Source organism: Gymnogyps californianus, chromosome 12, assembly GCF_018139145.2.
Source record: "Gymnogyps californianus isolate 813 chromosome 12, ASM1813914v2, whole genome shotgun sequence".
NCBI lineage: Eukaryota > Metazoa > Chordata > Aves > Accipitriformes > Cathartidae > Gymnogyps > Gymnogyps californianus.
Window position 1 is genome coordinate 15,347,680 of NC_059482.1, and position 19,162 is coordinate 15,366,841.

Here is a 19,162-nt window from a genome sequence, read left to right on the forward strand (position 1 = left end):
ATTAATTTCATGACTCATAAGCTCTTCTAAGGCATGTTCTGTTCCTATCATACACTATTTAGCTCCCAGTAGGATACTATGGATAAATTCTGGCATACTCTAGAAACACACTAGAATCTCACCACATGGTGATCACATGAGTATTCCCTAGCCATGAACAGACTGTTAATAAACATCAACTTTATCCAACCATGTAGTAAGAATTTTAGAGCCAAATTCAAATGAATATTGGCCTTTACAAAATTTCATAGTGACAGAATTATGCAATTCTTATGTATCAGTCAAATGAGCTAGTGATTACTCAAATGAATACTGCTTAAATAAAACGGTGTAAATGCATGTTGACGGAGAATTAATATCTAATATCAAGATTATGCGGTAGGACAAAAAACTCCAGAACTTTCATCTTTCAAAATCAACGTGTTTAGAAAAAACAGAATTATCATCTTGTATTTGCTACCACCTCATCATTTAATATGTTGTGTTTTGAATTTCAAAACTTAAAAAGCTAAACTGAAGCTACTTCATCATTAAAATCAAAACTGAATTTGCCCAAGTGAAAGTTTTAAGATTTAATCCATAAAGAACTGTCTTTATGTATGAAAAATGTTCTTCTGTGAAGAACAAGTTATTTGGTAGCATAAGGGAAAAAATTTTCCCAGTAAATTAAATACATCTTTGGAAAATTCTTTCAAAGGTTGCCTAACTGAACTTGCTTAGGCTCACAAGTATTTTTTTAAATAGCATGTAAACATTTGAAAGCCAATAGGAACAAGGTGTCTCTGTAAGTTTTACTTCTCAAGAATTAGCAACAAATACCTATTGAAAAGACAGTTTGTTTCTGATGTAGAAGTAGGGGGTTTTTTTAAATGGTACTCTTACAAAAGCAAACCAAAACAAAACTTGGTTTCTTGTTCAACCACTTTCAGAAAGTCTGCAGAGCCAACATAGAAAAGGTTCTAATTATTAGAGAAGGTGCTTTTAATCTCTTTGATGAGGTAACTGAATTACAGTTCTTTAACTTTTACTGTAACAACGCTACAGCCTTTAGGGTTGTCTTCAAATCAGCAATGTGCTAACACCCTTGCTGCTCTGCCAGGTAGCTGTGAAGTGTACCCTTCCTTCTCCCAGGGCCTTAATTATTGCTTCCTCCAGTGGCCACAACAATCCATTCTGATTTTCATTAGAGACTGTTGCAGAGTAGGATCCTTTTCTATAGACAGTGCCATATGGAACTAAAATGCTAACACTAAGTTGAGCAAGCTCTTTGGAGCCTTCAGTGGGCACTTTAAAACATGCAAGACAGTAACTACTGCTACTCGCAAAAGCATAAACAATCACCTGTAAATTCAGCAACATTTTCACATACCCAAAACTAAACAATTAATAACTATTCAGAAAACACAAATATATTCAGAGCCTGTAAGTCCGTGCTAGAAGCATAAATTCCCTGATGTCTTCTACACCCTGGCTCCACAAGCATAGAATTAGAAAGACAGTAGGTCAATTTGGGGCAAGTCAACTCTTGCTGCAGCTTTCTCTCACTCGCTCTGGATGAGAATATTTTAAATAAGCCCATTCCTGTGAAATTTATCCTAGATACTTTGTCAAGTCCTAAACATTTCTAAACAGTAAGTGCATACCAAATCCTATTTCAAAATAAAGCAAGTCCATTTAAATACCTACACTGACAATGCTATGGATAGTGCTAACTAGATCTGAACTTTCCTAGAACACAGCGATCTTTGAAATCAGTTTTGGCATTTGTCTCAGAAATGAGAATATTTACATGAACAATAATGTTACCAAAAGACTTAGACAATTTGATGTCTAACTATTGTCCAAACAATAGTTTTGGAGCTGCCACTGCAATGTATTAACTGGAGAAACTACTCTTACCATGTCCAGCTCTGCAACCCTACACACTGACCTTTCCAGTAAAGAAATAATACAGAAAGTATAAAACCATATGGACTAGCCAAGAATCGCACAAAAATGTATTCAGAAACTCACAATTTTTGTCATCTCTGACAACCAAGTACTGTGCAAGTTACTTGACCAGATTCAAAACCTGATATAATTATGCAGTCTAGCCCTGTCAGGGAGTTTTTCCTTCCTCGTGCTAGGAATGTGACTTTAAACAAAACTACATAGCTGAGTTATGCTCCCACATCATCATTTAAAATAAACATATAATTGACTTTTTGTAAATTCGTTTTCAAAATTTTTCTGTTGATTTGTATTATTCTTAATACCTCAGATAAATACAATGCTCAGATTATAACCATTTACATAATTATTCCTAATTAGCAGGGCTATCTGTGTACTACTTGTTATCTAGGACTTTCTGTTGATTACATGTACGCTACAAAGCGGATCTCAAAAATAGAAGCTTCCATTTAATCTTCTCTGCATTACACAGAAATATTTGGCACTTGTTCATAATACATTAGCTTCTAAGTAACATAATAATAGAGCTAGCTGTCTGACTCAGGGCTATTTCTGAAGCTGCTAATTTGATTTTTTTTTCCAATAAACAGAAAACTTTCCCCATTATGTATACCATTATGTAGCTTTTCTGCTTGCAATGAATTATCCCAGATTGCTACATAACTAGATAATCTGATAAGACAAATTCTGTTTGTTTCAAATAACCTTCATTCAAAGCATCCACTACATACAATGATGAATGTAAAGTGAGGATATAATGATTTTTTTAATAAACATACCTTATACTTTTGACTGATTTATATAACAGTAATATATCTTAGGTATCAAAAGAGGAATTGTGTATGCTCACGGGGCTACATTAACACAAATCTATAGCACAGACATGGCACATTGGTAGCTGGGCATCTGAACACTCAGGGACACATTGGTGCGAGCTCATTGTGCGGGTGTAGTTGTTCTGGATTAACGTTACTCTTATAGTATATTTACTATATTTATATTGGCTATATTTACTTTTTCCCCATATCTAAGGAAAAAAAATCCAAACTTTGCAGTTATCAATATTACAGCGTCCATAAAAAATTGCATGCTAGTGCAGCATATAAATATTCTTATATCAATAACGTGCTTCTAGTTTTAAGTCACAACTTTAAGATAACCCTAGAGCTGTACACACTCTGTCCCATCCTGAACTTGCCCCTGAGCTCAATGGAACAGTTTCAAGGAGAGACAGGGGGAATTTTTTTCATTTTATGCTTAAAGAGCCAGTCAAACAGAGCTGAGGGCTTTTAAAAGGGTAAGAGTGAGAGTTCTCTTGTTCAGTGAGTACATGGAAACTTATCTGGCAATTCAAAATTTCAGATTTAGGTTTTGGTTTCATTATTAGTTATTGCAGACTTTCAGAACATGAAAGACTGAATTTAAAATTGAATTCACATAACTTTACTTACAATTGTTTTTACTGTAAGAACTGGACTAGCAATCATACACAATTTAGTGAACGCATACAACAGACTTCACCCTACACTTCTTTCAGTTAAAAACTCTGAAATTAATGTGGATTTTGCCAGTGAGGATGCAACTTTACCTCCCATCCCTGCCCCCAAACTGTCAAAGATCAAATAACCCTAGAGTTAGTAGCTCATTAAACAGAGATTGCATAAACAGAATATTTGATTGGGTTCCAATTTCTCATAGATGAAACACTAGGGCTGCTTAGGGGAGATTAGCCAGATTGTGTGCAATGATACGTATTTTGCCTTTTAGGTAGCCACAAATCAAAGATGTGCAGTTTCTCATAAAAGATTTAACTCTTGTTAATAACTTCTAAACATACCTCCTGATTTATATTCAGCTGATATTAAGAATGCATTTGCATTTCAATAATAAAATCCAAAATAATCTGAGAATTTACTTCAATTTGCTGATCCCACATCTCAGATTTTGTTTGCTACAATCAAACTATTGACTTTTCAAAATATGAATCTGAACAATTCCTGCCAGAAGTTTAGTGTTATTTTTGTCAACCCCTTAGGGCGTTGAAAGAAGTTGATTCAGAAAGACAGTCATTTTCTGGTCATTCAAATCCAAACCGAACATCATCATTTAGCGAATCTGAGAGACAGAAATTAAATTATTATGATACTGTGTTTAATCTGATAGTCATCTCCTTGGGTGTCAGAGAATCCTCTAGATAAAAACAGCAGTCCCTCCGATTACCACCTCAAGATTTGAGCACAATCCAGATATTGGGAAAGGAGTCAAAAAATGATCCATAGTTTGTGTAACGAAGCAGCAGAGATGATGGTGACAATGCTAGTGGCAGCAGAGAAAGACTTGAGAAAGAATTTTCCTATAGTGAGTACTTTACGGTAGAAACCTTTCCTTGTGAATATTGCTGGCACAGAGTCCAATTCCTGAAGACAGTGGGTTAACAATGCATAAATATGACAACCCATATTTGCGCAACAGGTGTGAAGCTTTCAGTACTGCTGTCCATACTGCCCCTTTTGTGAATGAGAAGAGGACTTTGGCAATCACATTTAGAATTCTTAGTAATTTTCTCCAACAATTTAAAGAAGTAATATTTAAATAAATACTTTTCTTTGTTTCACCTTTCATATCTGCTTTGATGAAAGGAAAGCAAGTAATGACTGCTACAGACATCATAATAGCAGATTTCATGTGATCTCACATAAGTCATTCTGATTGCTGCCTTCTAAAATAGTAGAGTGTCACCTCTTCACCACTGAAGTTCTTTTCAGAAAGACTAATCATCTGCAATTACAGCTGCCAATAATAGGAGATGCATATGTAACTTCAGCTCTTTCCAAGTCACCAGCTCCTAACTGATGAGTACCCAGAGAAACCCCAAATTTGTAACAAGCTGGGAACATTTTTCTTGCTGGGCGTGAAGATTCAGTGAGGCACTTCAGGGACAGGATGGGAAAGAATATTAGATTGCCTACTTCCAGTTCCCAAGGAAACTTGATCTACACATTTTTTCCTACAGTTCTGTCTTTTGTTCTATCCACTGGAAGATAAAATAGTAATATAAACATTTATGCCACCTTATGGTGCATGAGTCCTCATATTGACCCTAAGGACTCTAAATATAAATTTACATAGACAGGCCACAAAGCAGTGTAGGACCTGGATTGCAACACACAAATACCACCCATTGGCTGCTCTAGAGTTTTTGACCAAGCTAACAGGGAGACACATACATTTCTGTAAGGACAGAAACAGGCTGAGAATAATCAAGCATCTGGAGATGGGTAGTGTATGTTATGAAGGGAGTTGAAGAATAATAGATGGAAGTTTCTTGTTAAAGGAAGAAGAATGCATGCCCCTAGGCTGCAATAAAGAACAAGACGTCCCAATTCCCATTGTCCGTAAGTAACCACTGCAGCCATCTCCACAGACAACATCTTTGTGGCATTAATATCATGCTATTATTCAGGCCTTCCTCTCCCAAGTACACAGACTAAACCTTCTAGTTGCAGGTTTAGTCACCTATGCTTTCATATATAGGTCGTATAAGAAAAATGAAACTCTCAGAAACCAGCTTATTTGTGTCAAGGCCTCCAAGAAATGCTTAGTTGGCATAATTCAGTTTCTTCAGTGTTGTATCAACAAGAATTCTGCTAATAAAGGACAAAGTTGCCTTCGTGGTATGAAAGAAAAAAAATCTTATAAATGATTCATTATTTGAAAGAAAAAAAAAAAGAGATGCCTCATATACAGAAAGATCAGGTCAAGAATCTCTTGTACAAGATTTTTTTTTTTTAAGAGTTAGGGTACCATTTTTTCAGTAATTATGTAGAAATCTGGAAGTAATTTTTGTTATAGAAAATGCCTCATGAAAAAGGTCCTTTCAGGCTGGGAAGGGAGTGCTGGATTATAAACCATGTTATGCAAGCCTGCTGCTCCAGAAGCCAAAACCCTGCCCCATCAATTGCATAACCAGCTCCAAGGGAGATCTGAGCCCTGCTCCTTTACGAAGGAGCATCGATGGAAATTCAGCAAGTTACCAGCCTTCCCCAGGCAATAAACAAGGCATTTACTGTTACTTGGTATTTACTGGAGCCAATTGTGTGCAATTTGATTTTTTCCCCCTTCTCATTTCATGGTGTAAACAAAGAAACAACTTACAAAAAAATGACACTAGGCAGACTGTCTCCTGTTGACACCATTCTGATCTGGGAATCATATTGCCTCTTTGAAATGCTGAACAAGCCTGTAGGCTGCTGGTACAATTCTGAAAGGAAGTGGGAGAGGCAAAAGCAAAACAAGATGCTCTGCAATGGAATGCACTAAAGAAAACCAAATATTTCAACAAATATTTAAATTCCTCAAGTGTGGGACAAGACCTGCTGATCTCATCCTTACGAACTGAAACCACTACAAAAAACAGAAGGCTGATTTATATAAACATTAGAAAAATGTCATGCTTCACTACAGATCAAGAGACACCTTAACGATTCAGTTATCATGTTTTTGCTGTACTATTCTTTCTAGATTGTAGCTCTCAGTCCTATTACAGGGCATGCCAAACTGTTTTGCCAGGTTTGTACAGGTAAAAAGGTTACAGAGAAATATAGCTGAAAATAAAAGCACAAATTTCATTTCCCATGTACACCTGCACTGAGTCTTGATCAGTATTAATATTATTCTTCCTCTATTGTTAGTACTGCATTACTAAAGCCTTCCGCATGCATATTGTTCTCATCTTTACTGGTCTATGAACCAATTTAACATGCAGGATGCCGCACTGTTGCTTTTCCATTACAGTAAAAGGCAAAAGGAGAAAAGAAATACACAAAGTCTGTCTGAGTCTTGATAGCCCATTGGGCAAGTCTGGTCAAGGGACAACATTTTCCCTAGCCAAAACCACACGAAGGACTCACACGTATATTGTGGTTTATAAGCATTTCCCCCCCTCCTTATTTCTTCTTCCCTTGTCCTTCCAATCTCATTCAGCTTGGAAAGGATAGCTAGAGGTTTCACTCAGATGCCAGGCTGGAATTAAGAATGGCAAATGTTGGAACAAACAGGTAAAGTTTGTTTAGATTTAGTTTTGCATGTCATTTTGTTTTACCCTTGATTTTAAAAACAGAATTCTTATGGCTGGCATTACATTTTTCTAAATACCACATTTTGTTGATTACTGATTAGCATAAAGAATTTTTGTAGAACAGCATGTAAATTTACATCAATTTCCCTACAGCAGCAGTTTTTCAAACAATATCTTCTGGAAAAAATTCTAGTTATTCATAAAATATATTGTTTTGTCAATCATTTTCTTGCAAAGCTTTCAGCAGAACTGAAAGACCCGAGTTACATTTCCTTCATAGATTTACAAAGAGACTGAAGTATAGCAAAAATAATAGCCATGTTTGAAGAAAGCAGCTGCACAGTCACCCAAAAGAGAAGTTTACTCACCATTCTTACACCATTATGTGTAACATTTGACTTGAAAAAATTAGCCACTGTGCTAAAAATCTAGCCCAATATTTCTAAGTCTCTATAAGCAATTAACTGTAAAAAGCAAAGCAATGTTGCAGTTTGTAATATAGAACCCAGCAATTAAGGATCTGTGCACTAACAGGAAGCATTCAAAGAAAGGCCTTCTGAGTTTTCAGTTTTTAGGATTCCTTAGATAGGATTCATAAGATTAAAACTGATGAAGTTCAGAGTCAGCACAAATTGCCCTCTCTCCCTTGAATCAGACTGCACAACACAAGTGATTGAGCAACATACCCTAGCTACCTTTAAGATACATTCAATTACCCTGGCCATGGCTCAATGGGGACTTTATTATAAACAACTAGACAACCAAATGCAAAGGTAAAAATTATAACATGACATATGTTAACAGGAGCATTATTCCACATGATACACAAGGCACAAGCTAGCTACAAGAACTATCAAATGTCATTACTGAGCATCTACATGCAAACCAGCTCTGAGTAGGTAACTTTTTCCCCCTTCACAATTATTTTTCCTACCAAATTCATAATCATTAATCAGAGCCTGATGATCTTACCGTGGGCATACAGAGGATTCCCTTTGCTTTGGTGCTTTAAGATGACTACTTTACTCTCATTTCTTCTCCATTGCTTAAAAATCCAGCTGCTTTGCTTTGAGATGTTAAAAACCCTCTGAAAGACCATTTTGGCCATACATGTTCCTGTAGCATCCTAAAAGTCACTTTAAACACTGACAAAATTAAGTAATGCACGATTGATTAAACAGAGCTTACCAAAGGCCTTTTCAGCCATCACCTTAGCCCTAACATTGTTTTCTAATTAGTTACTATGTTTGAATCTATGCCAAACAACACACCATTAGCTAAGCATCCCTTAAAACTTTGGGCAGTAAATTAGTCAAGTTGTGCAATCCTTTTTAACTCTGTCAAGCCAAATAAATATTGCCTTGACATTATGGAGACATTTTGAGTAACCAAAGTAAAATGTGTTCATAATATATAAACCTGAACTGTTTTCAATTAAAAAAACAAACAAACAAACTTTTGGCAGAAGGGTAGTGTTCCAAAAGCACTTATTTTCCCTTGAAATCAATGGGAAGGAGTCAATTAGGCAGTTCTGAAAATTTCAGTAGGTGTATATCTGAATATTCAGTTACCAAAAATATCATTTCAGCTGCAATTTTCAATGAACTATAGTGGTCTGGATAAGTTGCTTATTTACGATCCATTGTGGTAGCTAATGACATGGATTATATTTTAAGAAGAGACATGTATCTTCTGAAGCAAAGGATATCCAAATATATTCTTTGTATAATTTTAAAGAAGTCAACAGAGATTATATCATACCATAACATATAAATTACTCATGTTTTTGATACAAAGTATTATATTCCCAGGAAAAAAAAAAAAAAGACATTAGGGCAGATATCTACAGACACAGTACAGTCGGGCTACGTCATAAATAAGCAACCTGTGGACCTTATTTTTAATCTGCAATATAATTCTCAACCTAATTGTCTCCACAAACTCAATTACGTAAGCCAAGTTTAGTTTCCATCTAGGCACTTTCAGTGAAACAGAAGATGTTACAGCTGCATCTACTTACAGACAGGATTTGCTTAATGGTTATAGTCCAGGTCAACTTCCCAAGATTTAGTTATTTTATTATTAAATATATATTATTAAATGAGTACAAATACAATTTTTTTAAGCTTAAGTATGTTTGTAATGAAGTGTTCTCTGGCAGCAATTAAGGAGCAGTTTGAATTAGGAGCTTGTAACTATGATTAATCTATAACCTAAGAGTAGATAAGAGGAAGAATTTGTGAGGGAGGGCATCCTGCGTGCTTCTCACCAACTACTACTTATTTTGTTGCAAGGGTTGCTAGTCTTCACAAAACCCTGACAAAGTGTCAGTTATCCATCCAGTTGCATACGGAGTAGACCTTGACAAATAAGTCTGTGTAATTTATAGGGGAAAAGATCAGCAGGTAAGGCAACTGTATCTTACCCTGCATGTACCAGAGCATTTATTATCATATAGAAATATGTATGTATGTGATATATAGATGAGAGAGACATATATGAGAGAGAGAGAGAGATAACATTCTATTTGGAACAGGGACAATACCAAAAGGACTAAAAGCAGGCTGACAATAGATCTTTAAACATAACTATCAACATTTGCAGGTTACCAGATGATCCATTCTTGGATTGTGCCATTTATACTCGTATAGGCAATCTAGATAGTTGTGCAAAATCTTTATAGGATAGCAAGTTACATTAATGATGTTAAACACATGGTTTGATGGTCATATTGAATATTAATATAATTGAGTGTGTTACAGTATAGCTAGGAAGGAAGAAGAAAGGACACAAAAATGTACGTTTGAGATGGGAGTCATCCTGAAAAGCAGCAATTCACAGGAAGACCTGAGGATCATTGTAACTAACACAATTCAGCTCTTTGTGCATCCTTGTAATAAAAAGGGTCAGCAATACCTACTTTAATCATTTTATTACTTTGGTAGTTCTTTACAATGGATTTTTGCATAATTGTAAACAAGAATATCAAGTAGAAATGTAATACTTCACATCTGTGCACATCTTTGGAAAGACAGCTTCTCTTCAGTTCCGATATCCATACTTCAAGAATGAAAATATTTTGGAAAACTTAAAGCACAGAGGCCCTAACAGTGACACAGGGGACAGGAAGTTAACAAACCTCAACTTTGTCAAGGAGAATTTTGATAGGTGACAGTCACTAAGCATAGGTATTTACACGTTAAAAAAAGCTTTTCAGTTTTGCTGATAAACAGAAATGGATGCAAGACAAAAATCAATGTTAATATTCCCTACCAATGAGGTTCCACTATTTTTAATAAACATTTTTATCATGGTAGGTGGCAGAAGAATCTCTCACCTAGCCATTTACTTATCAATAGATGGGTCTTAATGGCATGCTCTCTCCTAATTCTCTGCTTGCAGCATTTAATCTCCAAGAACACAAAAAGCTGGACCCTAGAACAACCATCCAAATTATTAGGTGAACTACAATTGCCTGTCATCTACATGTCAGGCTATATAAGCTACTGGCTGTTTGGCTATAAACTCTATGAAAATACAATATAACTATCTTTACTAACTACATAACAGCATGCAGACTAATTATGACTGCAGCAGAATGCTAGTGGCTTCTGGAGGACCAGACACAGCGATTCCTTGAATAGCAAACATTAAGTATTTAAAAATATACTACTTAATTGCAATTAACTACACATAATGAAGAAGCCAGAGTTAAAAAGCAAGTCAGAAATTTGCTTGGTATTCAATAAGAATAATTAAGTTGTTATATCAAGGTATCATTTTGCCTCAGGATGTATGTCAAATGGTAGTACATATTCATACACACAATATCAATATATACCCTAAACCAACTTACAACATATGGATCCAATGAACATGAATATTACATCCTTTTCTTCCCCATATTTGCTAAGAACGTAATAGTAGGCCCATGACTGCCAGGCAAATCTTCTGCATTTAGCGGTAAAGAATATGCATATTGAATAAGGCCTAATAAATAGAACACCAACATCTCTATTATCATGTTCAAACAGAATTCATCAACAAGTTGTGAAGTTAGTTATTAGCAGTTTTCTCTTTCACTTGCAGTTTCAAAACTGCAAAATTCAAGCCCTTTCATGCTTTCCGTGGATTTCTTTACATTTCGTAACATGATCTACAGAACAAGGCTAGTGTCATTAAGATTATTCTGTTAAATGTAATATTTTACATAGTGAAATGCATGGCATACCATTTCCTATAAACCTCAAATGTGGAGAACTATAGCTATAATAGGTTAAGGTTTAGTGACATTACCAGCAAAATAAGGATATTTTCAAGATATATTTGCCTTAAATTCTCTTTGTTACGACCAACAGTAGCACTTTCAGGCACAATTTTTTAATAAAGCAACTCATTATATTATTAAACTGCCAGACCAGACTTTCAGCAGATGGAGTTAATTAACAAATGTAGCACACCAGGCAAGCAAAGAATGCCTCAAAAAGTCAGAGTTAAAAGCAAAATGGTAATACATGGAACATTGATCAATTCCATACCATTTGCTAATTGTGTTACCACTAAGCAGATCTTGTCTTCCCCAGATTTACCTTGATGACTAAACAAGCATATAATCTGTGAAATTTATACGCACTGTGCTAAAAAAACCCAATGGCTTTCTGTTGGAAACTTTTTCATGGGCTATTTCCTGTTGATTTGTTCTACTTAGGTATCTAGCTAGTTTTCATTGGCAGGATTTTCTGTTGCCAAAGGACTGGAATGTTGAGGCTTTTACATTGACACACAGGTTTTCCGTGTGTGTGATCTTCCTGTTTTACATGTCCTGGCCGTTCTGAAAATGCCAAATCAAATTGAAATGCTGCAGATGAAGATTATTTCATTTCCATAAAATATATGATAGATTTGTTGTGTCTGCAACTGTGTCTACTGACTAAAGTACATACATAAAAACAACATGCAAAGATGATCCTACTAATAAAAAAAGCTGTGTTTTAATTGTTTCTGGACAGAAACATGTCATGCTTCTCAACCTAAGTTTTGCTCCACAAGAAACTTCCTTGAAGAGTTTCAGAAAACATTTCCACAAACACATCCAAACATGCAGTTCCATAGACTAAAATCATAATAAGAAGGCTCTTCAATATTTTCAACTTCACTGTAAGCTTAGCTTAAAAAATTTCAACTTGAACCCCCACCAAATTTGCAGCTTGGTTGGTGTCTCTAAATTGGGGGAAATCAGTCAATGGGCTTGAGGGGAAGACTCCCATCCAGAGGGACTTAGACAGGCTGGAGGCTTAGGTCAGCAGGAACCTTATGAAATTCAACAAGGACAAGTGCAGGGTCCTACATTTGGGATGGAACAACCCTGTGCAAGAATACAAGCTGAGGACTGTCTGGCTGTGAGCAGCTGTGCTGAAAAGGAGCTGGGGATCCTGGTTAACAGCAAGCTGAACATAAGCCCACAGTGTGCTCTAGCAGCCAAGATGGCCAATAGCATCCTGAGTTGTATTAACAGGAACAGGCCCGTAGATTGAAGGAAGTGATTGTCCCCCCTGTACTTGGCACTCATTAGGCTTCATCCAAAATACTGTGACCCATTTGGGGTTCTCCAATCAAGCAAGACATTGATAAACTGGAGAGAGAGAGTTCAGAGGGCCACCAAGACAGCCAGGGCCTGGAGCACTCATCCTGTGAGGAAAGGCAGAGGAAAGAGTGCCGATACAGCCTGGAGAAGGGAAGGCTTTGGGGGGACCTGATAGCAGTCCCCCAGTATCTACAAGGATGTTATCAGGGAGATAGAAGCAGGCTCCTCACTGTAGTCTATGGTGGAAGGATAAGAGATAAAAGACAAATTGAATCAAGAGGGGGTCAGACGGATACAAGAAAAAAATCTTTTGAGCATGAGGACAGCCAAGCAGTGGAACAAGTTGCCTAGTCTTAGTTCTTGGAGGTTTTCAAGACCCAACAGGATAAGGCCCTGAGCAGCCTGATCTTGTAGCTGACCCTGCTTTCAGTAAGAGGTTGGACTAGGTGATGTATCGAGGTCCTTTCCAACCTGAATTAATCTATGATTATATTGACTTAGTAAGCAAAATTGGGCCCTATCTTGCACTAATTGTTAACCAAACTCAACAGCAGGGACAATAAAAGATAGTTGAGATCTTTCACCAAACATGCTTAGACTTCACAACAGCATTCACTACAGAGAACATAAGGAACACGAGTACTGATAAAGTCAAAGTAAATGAAAAAAGCATTAATCTTCCTTTTTTTTTTTTAAAAAAAAAGGAGGCATAAGCATACTAGATGCTGGCTTTGCTACTCTGAAAAGAGGAGCTGTATAGACATGATATTGTGATATTCATGGAAACAAGAATTTCCGTATCAAAATTCTTGTATTTATACATGAGGAATTCTCTTTCTCCTATCCCCCTCATCAAAGGAAGGTTCTGGAAAATCATCTTGGGGTCTGAGACACAAGCTTGGAGCCTTATTTTTACTTCAATAACAGTAAGATTTTGCAGTTACTGTGTTTATCGGAAATCTTGAATCCTAATTTGCATATATACAGCTATAAAATCTACCAACACAGAAGGATCCTCAGAGCTACACTGTGTTTTGTTTACTTAGATACATTAATATTCAAGGACTCTATATAAGTATTTGAAGTTAAGCAGAAGTAAGTTACTATAGGCTTAAAAAAAAGAAATCTAAGAGTAATTTTTTCTTTAATGCTTAGAACTTTATAAGCAGTGAACAACCATGGATCTTTAGATGGACGTCTTGATTCTATAAATGAAATTCGGTTCTTTTTTATTTTCTAATTCAAGACCTTATATTTGCCATTGAGTAGACAAACAGTGGGCAAAATAGAACTAATGTACAAACATCACCAGCCTCTCCAATAATACATTTACGGGAAAAAGTTCAGTCATTGAGACAATTTGTTCCAAACTTAAACCCAAACAAACATGTAGTCCTATTAAGGTCGGCTGAATAAGAGCTGCAGGACTGGGCAGCTAATCTATGATATTGAAGTCAAATTTTAGAGTATTTCATAGACATTGTTAATGAAATTCACAAGGCTATAAGCTTCCCAAATAGCAATTTCACTGTCATGAGCATTATTTCCAAAGATTGCCTTTGTGGGCAAAGTTTTTCTTTAATTTCTGACCTATTTTTTTGAGAGAAAACAGTTCCAGTAAATAGATTACAATGGGACCTGAGCATCCTGGCTTAAATAATGAAACCTTATACTGACTCCCCAGGTATACATGCAGTCTTCCCCAGTGAACTCTCAAGTTTACCCCATAGATAAACCAGCTGTGAATGTTCTGCAGCACTACAATGAATGCCTTCTTCTAGACCATATGCTCCTTCCAAGACCATATGCCCTTTGTGACAGTCCCAGATTAACCCAGTTTGTGTGAACTCAAAACCCACACATGGCACCTTTGTAGGCCACAGGAATAACTCACAGAGCCCCCTTCTCTCTCTCTCCCTCAAAAAAACCCCCCAAACAACAACCCCTCAAAGAACCCAAACCTACCCCCTCCAAAATGCACCTCCCACCAAAAAACAAGACCCCACCCCCCCACCCAAAACATTTTGTTTCCTTTTTTTAAAAAGTATTACAGACTTTCATTACCTAGAGAATGAGGTCCAGGTGAAGCAGAATCACAGGTGGAAATACTAAAAGGATTTGCTTTATTAAACTAGTTAAAACATAAAACCCCAAATTAGGTCACTTCCAAATTAAACCCAAACTGTAGACCAGTTATGATGCCTCTAGAATTTAGAAGAACATGCTTGTCTGCAAGTCTTTTCTTCTTTAAATCCACAACCAATTTTGTTTCATGAATGAAATAAGTGGTATGTTCAACATTCCATTTGCAAGTGCATTGGCTCTTGCAACTTAATTAAATGTCTCACTAATTCACACATCGAAGCATTTCTGCATGGTTGCTTCATATTAAACAATTCACAAGAAACAAAATATCACAAAACACGTCTGTAATCAGATATGCCATTGTACTATAAATTATTTTTGCGTAATAGAAACTGTGCTAATAAATACAGAGGCAGCTGGCAGAGAAGCCTTTATGGTTAAACGGACCATCATCTCTTTATCACTGGTTAAGCAGAGGGGAATTCCTTAGGAGACAAACACTTGTAAGAAGCTTACCTCCCAACTGCCAGGCTAGGCAGATTAACAGCATTGTCAGTCACACCAAATCACCATGATTGTTACTTCACTTTTATGCAGGCATTCTGTTGCTTGCTAGTTTTGTATTTTAAAACCACAACAGCTTATTTAAAAAAAAACAAACAAAAAAAAAAAACCAAAACACTTGTGTACCAAAGTTTCAAGTAAATATCTATGCTTACTTTTGTATTGAACAGCAGTCACAAAAGGAGTTATGGTAGAGGATAGACTAAGGGCCTGGAAACCACCAGCAAAACAAAAGCTCATGAGGGAGATAAGGAGTTTGTCAACAAGCTCTTTCAGGCTAAGAAGGCTCCGATTTCATATTAACCTAAGATCAAAGCATCAGTACATTTAATGTGCCAAAGACATTCAGAATGGCTCTATGGCATACTTCATACTGGAAATGCTCTTTCTGCTTTGGAAAAGTATTATCCTGTACCAGGTTTAGACAAAAACCAGACACTTTGAAGTACACTGAAGCTTCTATGAAAGCATTTCAGTGTCAGTCTCTGCAACAAGATACTGACCTCACTACCTTTAATGCCAGCGAGTGACAACTACTAGTTCTGATGCTCAGTATCTGAGGACTTACAACTTTCTTATGGGCTCATTTGTTTAAGCACCACATGATGAACCCTCTAAAAACAATCTTGGCCTGCAACAACAATTGCAATGAAACCAGTGCAGCATTCCCCACATACTTCAAAATTCAGACTGCTTGTTCCTGTGCAGCTGCTATAGTACAACCTGCTTCACATTTATGCCTCCAGCTTTGAGTCTCTACTCTTAGATCCCTCCTGTCTTCACGAAAGCAAGTTTAATAATGATCAGAACTGGAACTACATCCAGTAAGTTTAGTAAGTCCACAGTTTCATTAACGTGAAATCAGTCCTATTTTTCCCCTCTCTCAGAGTACAGTGGATCTTGCAACAACCTGTAGCCACATTTGGGGCAGTTTACATGGAAATGCTGCACAGCCATGTGGCTGCAGTTGTGCATTCCTGTGGCATATAACATACTGCTCCAGACGGTGCTAACTGCATGGGACCTAAAGTACGTTTACCTCCCACTGTAAATCCACATCTGATCTTCCTTTCCTGAGGTAGTCACATTTTGGTGATACTATACGAATGCAAAAGATGGGCTTTTCAAAAATGTAAATGCTTAGGTGCTAAAGCCACACTTTCTAAAGTACCTGAAGTACTGTGGTCTTTCAGAGGCATTTATGTACCTATACACTTCTGAAAATTTGGTAAAGCTCCTTTCTGTATCTTTAGACTGCTAAGTGCCCTGTAAAGCTCCTGACTACCTTCTGGAACAAAACCTGCCCTGTTTAAAGGAGAGAGAGAGAGAGAAGCTGAAACTCCTGGAGCATTATCCATTACAATCGGATGAGTTGGCAGTAAGGAAATATTTGTTTATATCTTCATGTTGTCCACAAAATTATTCTAGATTTAAAAAACAAACTGGAAAAAAAAAAAACTGACTGATAGCTAGATGAATATCATCTCTACTGAAAAGCAGAAAAGAGAAGGATAAGAAGATTGAGCTCAGCTGGTTTGATTTCCTCAAATGCACATAATGTTCCTTCTTAAAAATTATTAAACAGGTTTATGGTATTAAAGACCAAATCACAACAGGGAAGGAAAATGCATAGTGTATTACCATCACTTAGAAAGTGTCTATATATTAACAGGCAACAACTATATATAGAAATACATGTTATATATAGTGATGCAAATATTACATTTACTTTTTTTTTTGCAAAATTTTGGAAATATTGTGAAGATAACAGCTCCAACAGTACAAACTGTATTTTCTACAAGATTTTTTCCTATTATTTTCTTTATTACTGATTCAAACTACAGGTTTTCCAAATTGCCTAAGCAGACCTCTTTCTGCAAAACCCTTGACTTTTTTGCACTTTAATTTCTCTATCCATCAATGGAAGTAACAATATGTACTTCTTAGTAATAATCCTCTAGAGTTTACAGGTGAAGAATCCTCTGCATATCTCAAGAATTATCATTAGTCTGCAAATATTTTGTTCTGCAGCACCTTTAAATGGATTTCTACCTACAAAGAGCTTTTATACATAGTTTAACAATAACTCATCATTGCAGTTCATGGCACCATATTTTGATAAGGGAACAGTTTTAGGGCTTCTTGATGGAAGTCAGCTTAAGTCTTTGGGAAAAACATACACAGGCAAAAGTTCATTCAAGTAAGTGTGCTAATTTATATCAGGTCTGATAGGTTATATCTAGCTTGGAGAGAAATATTACATCTAACTAGCTCAAATGGTATTTAGGCACCTGAAAATACCAATGAGAATCATAGCAAGATTTTCAGTAGTTGTTTTTACTTTTAAATTAATTCTACTCTGAAACAGAGTTCTCATGGGGAATCAAACCAACATAATGGAATAACTGGTCTATCCAACCACCTGCTAGCTTATTTATAAATAAACCATAAATACCTATTTTTTTTTACTAAAACATTATGATATACATCATTATTTAAGATGCAGCAAGATGACTAAAGCCAACATGAAAATGGACTTGCATAGGCATACAAAAACATCACATTAAAAATTGTCCTTATAAATTAAGAGTTGGTCGTGTTTCTCAAGCTCAAAATTCTGGCTTTCCATTACTAGTTTGGTTTCTTCCCCCCCCCCCCCCCCAATCACTCATCAATGCATTATAATCAAATACAAAACATCATAGGCTTACACCCATAAAATAACTTTTATAGATATCTAAACCAACAAGAAACTGATAAAAAACAACAATCAAAACTACAAGATAACTAGGAAATTAGAGGAAAAAAACCCAAACCTTACATGAAAAAACAGCCATCAAACTCTTCATACACCTGCATCACCCTCCCAGTTCTTTAAATTTTCAGTTCAGAAATACAGAGTCTTCGTGACGTGGCCTCTTTTTCACTCTGAATTTGCAGGTCACATGGCATAGAAGAACCTTAATTCAGCTGGGTCTGTCAGATGTTTCCATACTACCAGTTACCAATCATTCCAGTATATATTCTGTTCACCTGTGAGCTAAATGACCTTGTCAGTGCATAGCCTTGCTTTAGGAGTCAAGGGGGAGTGGGGTATCACAGATGTCTTCAATATAGTGCTTGCAGAAAGCTTCAAGGAAGAACCTGGTTGAAGGGGGAACACAGATAAGGTTGCAGCCCATCACAGTGCTTGCCATATTTTCTCCCCCACAACTCTGTTAAGAGATAGTGAAATCCTTCCTGCTTTTTTTTCTGTCTTAGCAGGAAAGTCTTGGAAGCAACTTTACCTTTTTGCAAGTGCAGGGATTGCAAATGTTGCTCTGACAAGTTGCATAATGATAGGTCCTAATATAGACTTTCAGGCGCTCTAAAGCCAATAGCTGCATAACATAAGAACCACCCAGTATATATGCCATTTTTTCTTCTGAAATATGCACAACCGAAAATGTGCACCTATTTCCAACATTGTTCAGTAGCATAGAGTGTCAAATCTAGAACAGACAACTCTCAGAAAGGCAGTTAACTCAGATCAAATGTTAGAAAGTGTAAAATTTTAAGCCTGTTATACTTGTACAGTAGGATATGATTCAATACCCAACTCCTTCCACAATTACAGTCTGTACAGAGTGAGACAATAGCATTGTCTATGGCAGTTTGGTTAGTTGTTACAACTCACAAATACAAGCTGTTTTGAAATATAAACACAGTTTTCAAATATACTGTCAAATTTTTATTTGTGGAACAGAACTTGCTCCATATACTCACTCAGTGTGTTTCAGAGACTTCTGCTCAACACTGCTTATCATATTTCCCACCCTTCTGCACACTGGTATCTGATCAGACCTTCTGCTCCATGTCTGCATTCACTAATCACAAGACAGTCTTAAACAAGATTCTAACAG

General features: G+C 36.4%; 1 protein-coding gene across 7 annotated transcripts in view; it reads right to left on the reverse strand.

Moving 5' to 3' along the window:
* SIAH1 (siah E3 ubiquitin protein ligase 1) overlaps positions 1–19,162 on the reverse strand; it is a 77,337-nt gene that overhangs the window by 53,001 nt on the left and 5,174 nt on the right. For 5 of the 7 annotated variants that reach the window (XM_050903783.1, XM_050903782.1, XM_050903781.1 and 2 more), the window contains exon 1: positions 18,082–18,269. The exons of 1 other annotated variant lie outside the window; for it this stretch is intronic. The gene's annotated coding sequence lies outside the window, so the exon portion shown is untranslated. Of the gene's footprint in view, positions 1–6,105; positions 6,123–18,081; positions 18,270–19,162 lie in introns of those variants that run through there. One more of the 7 variants, XM_050903778.1, reaches the window with a different exon arrangement.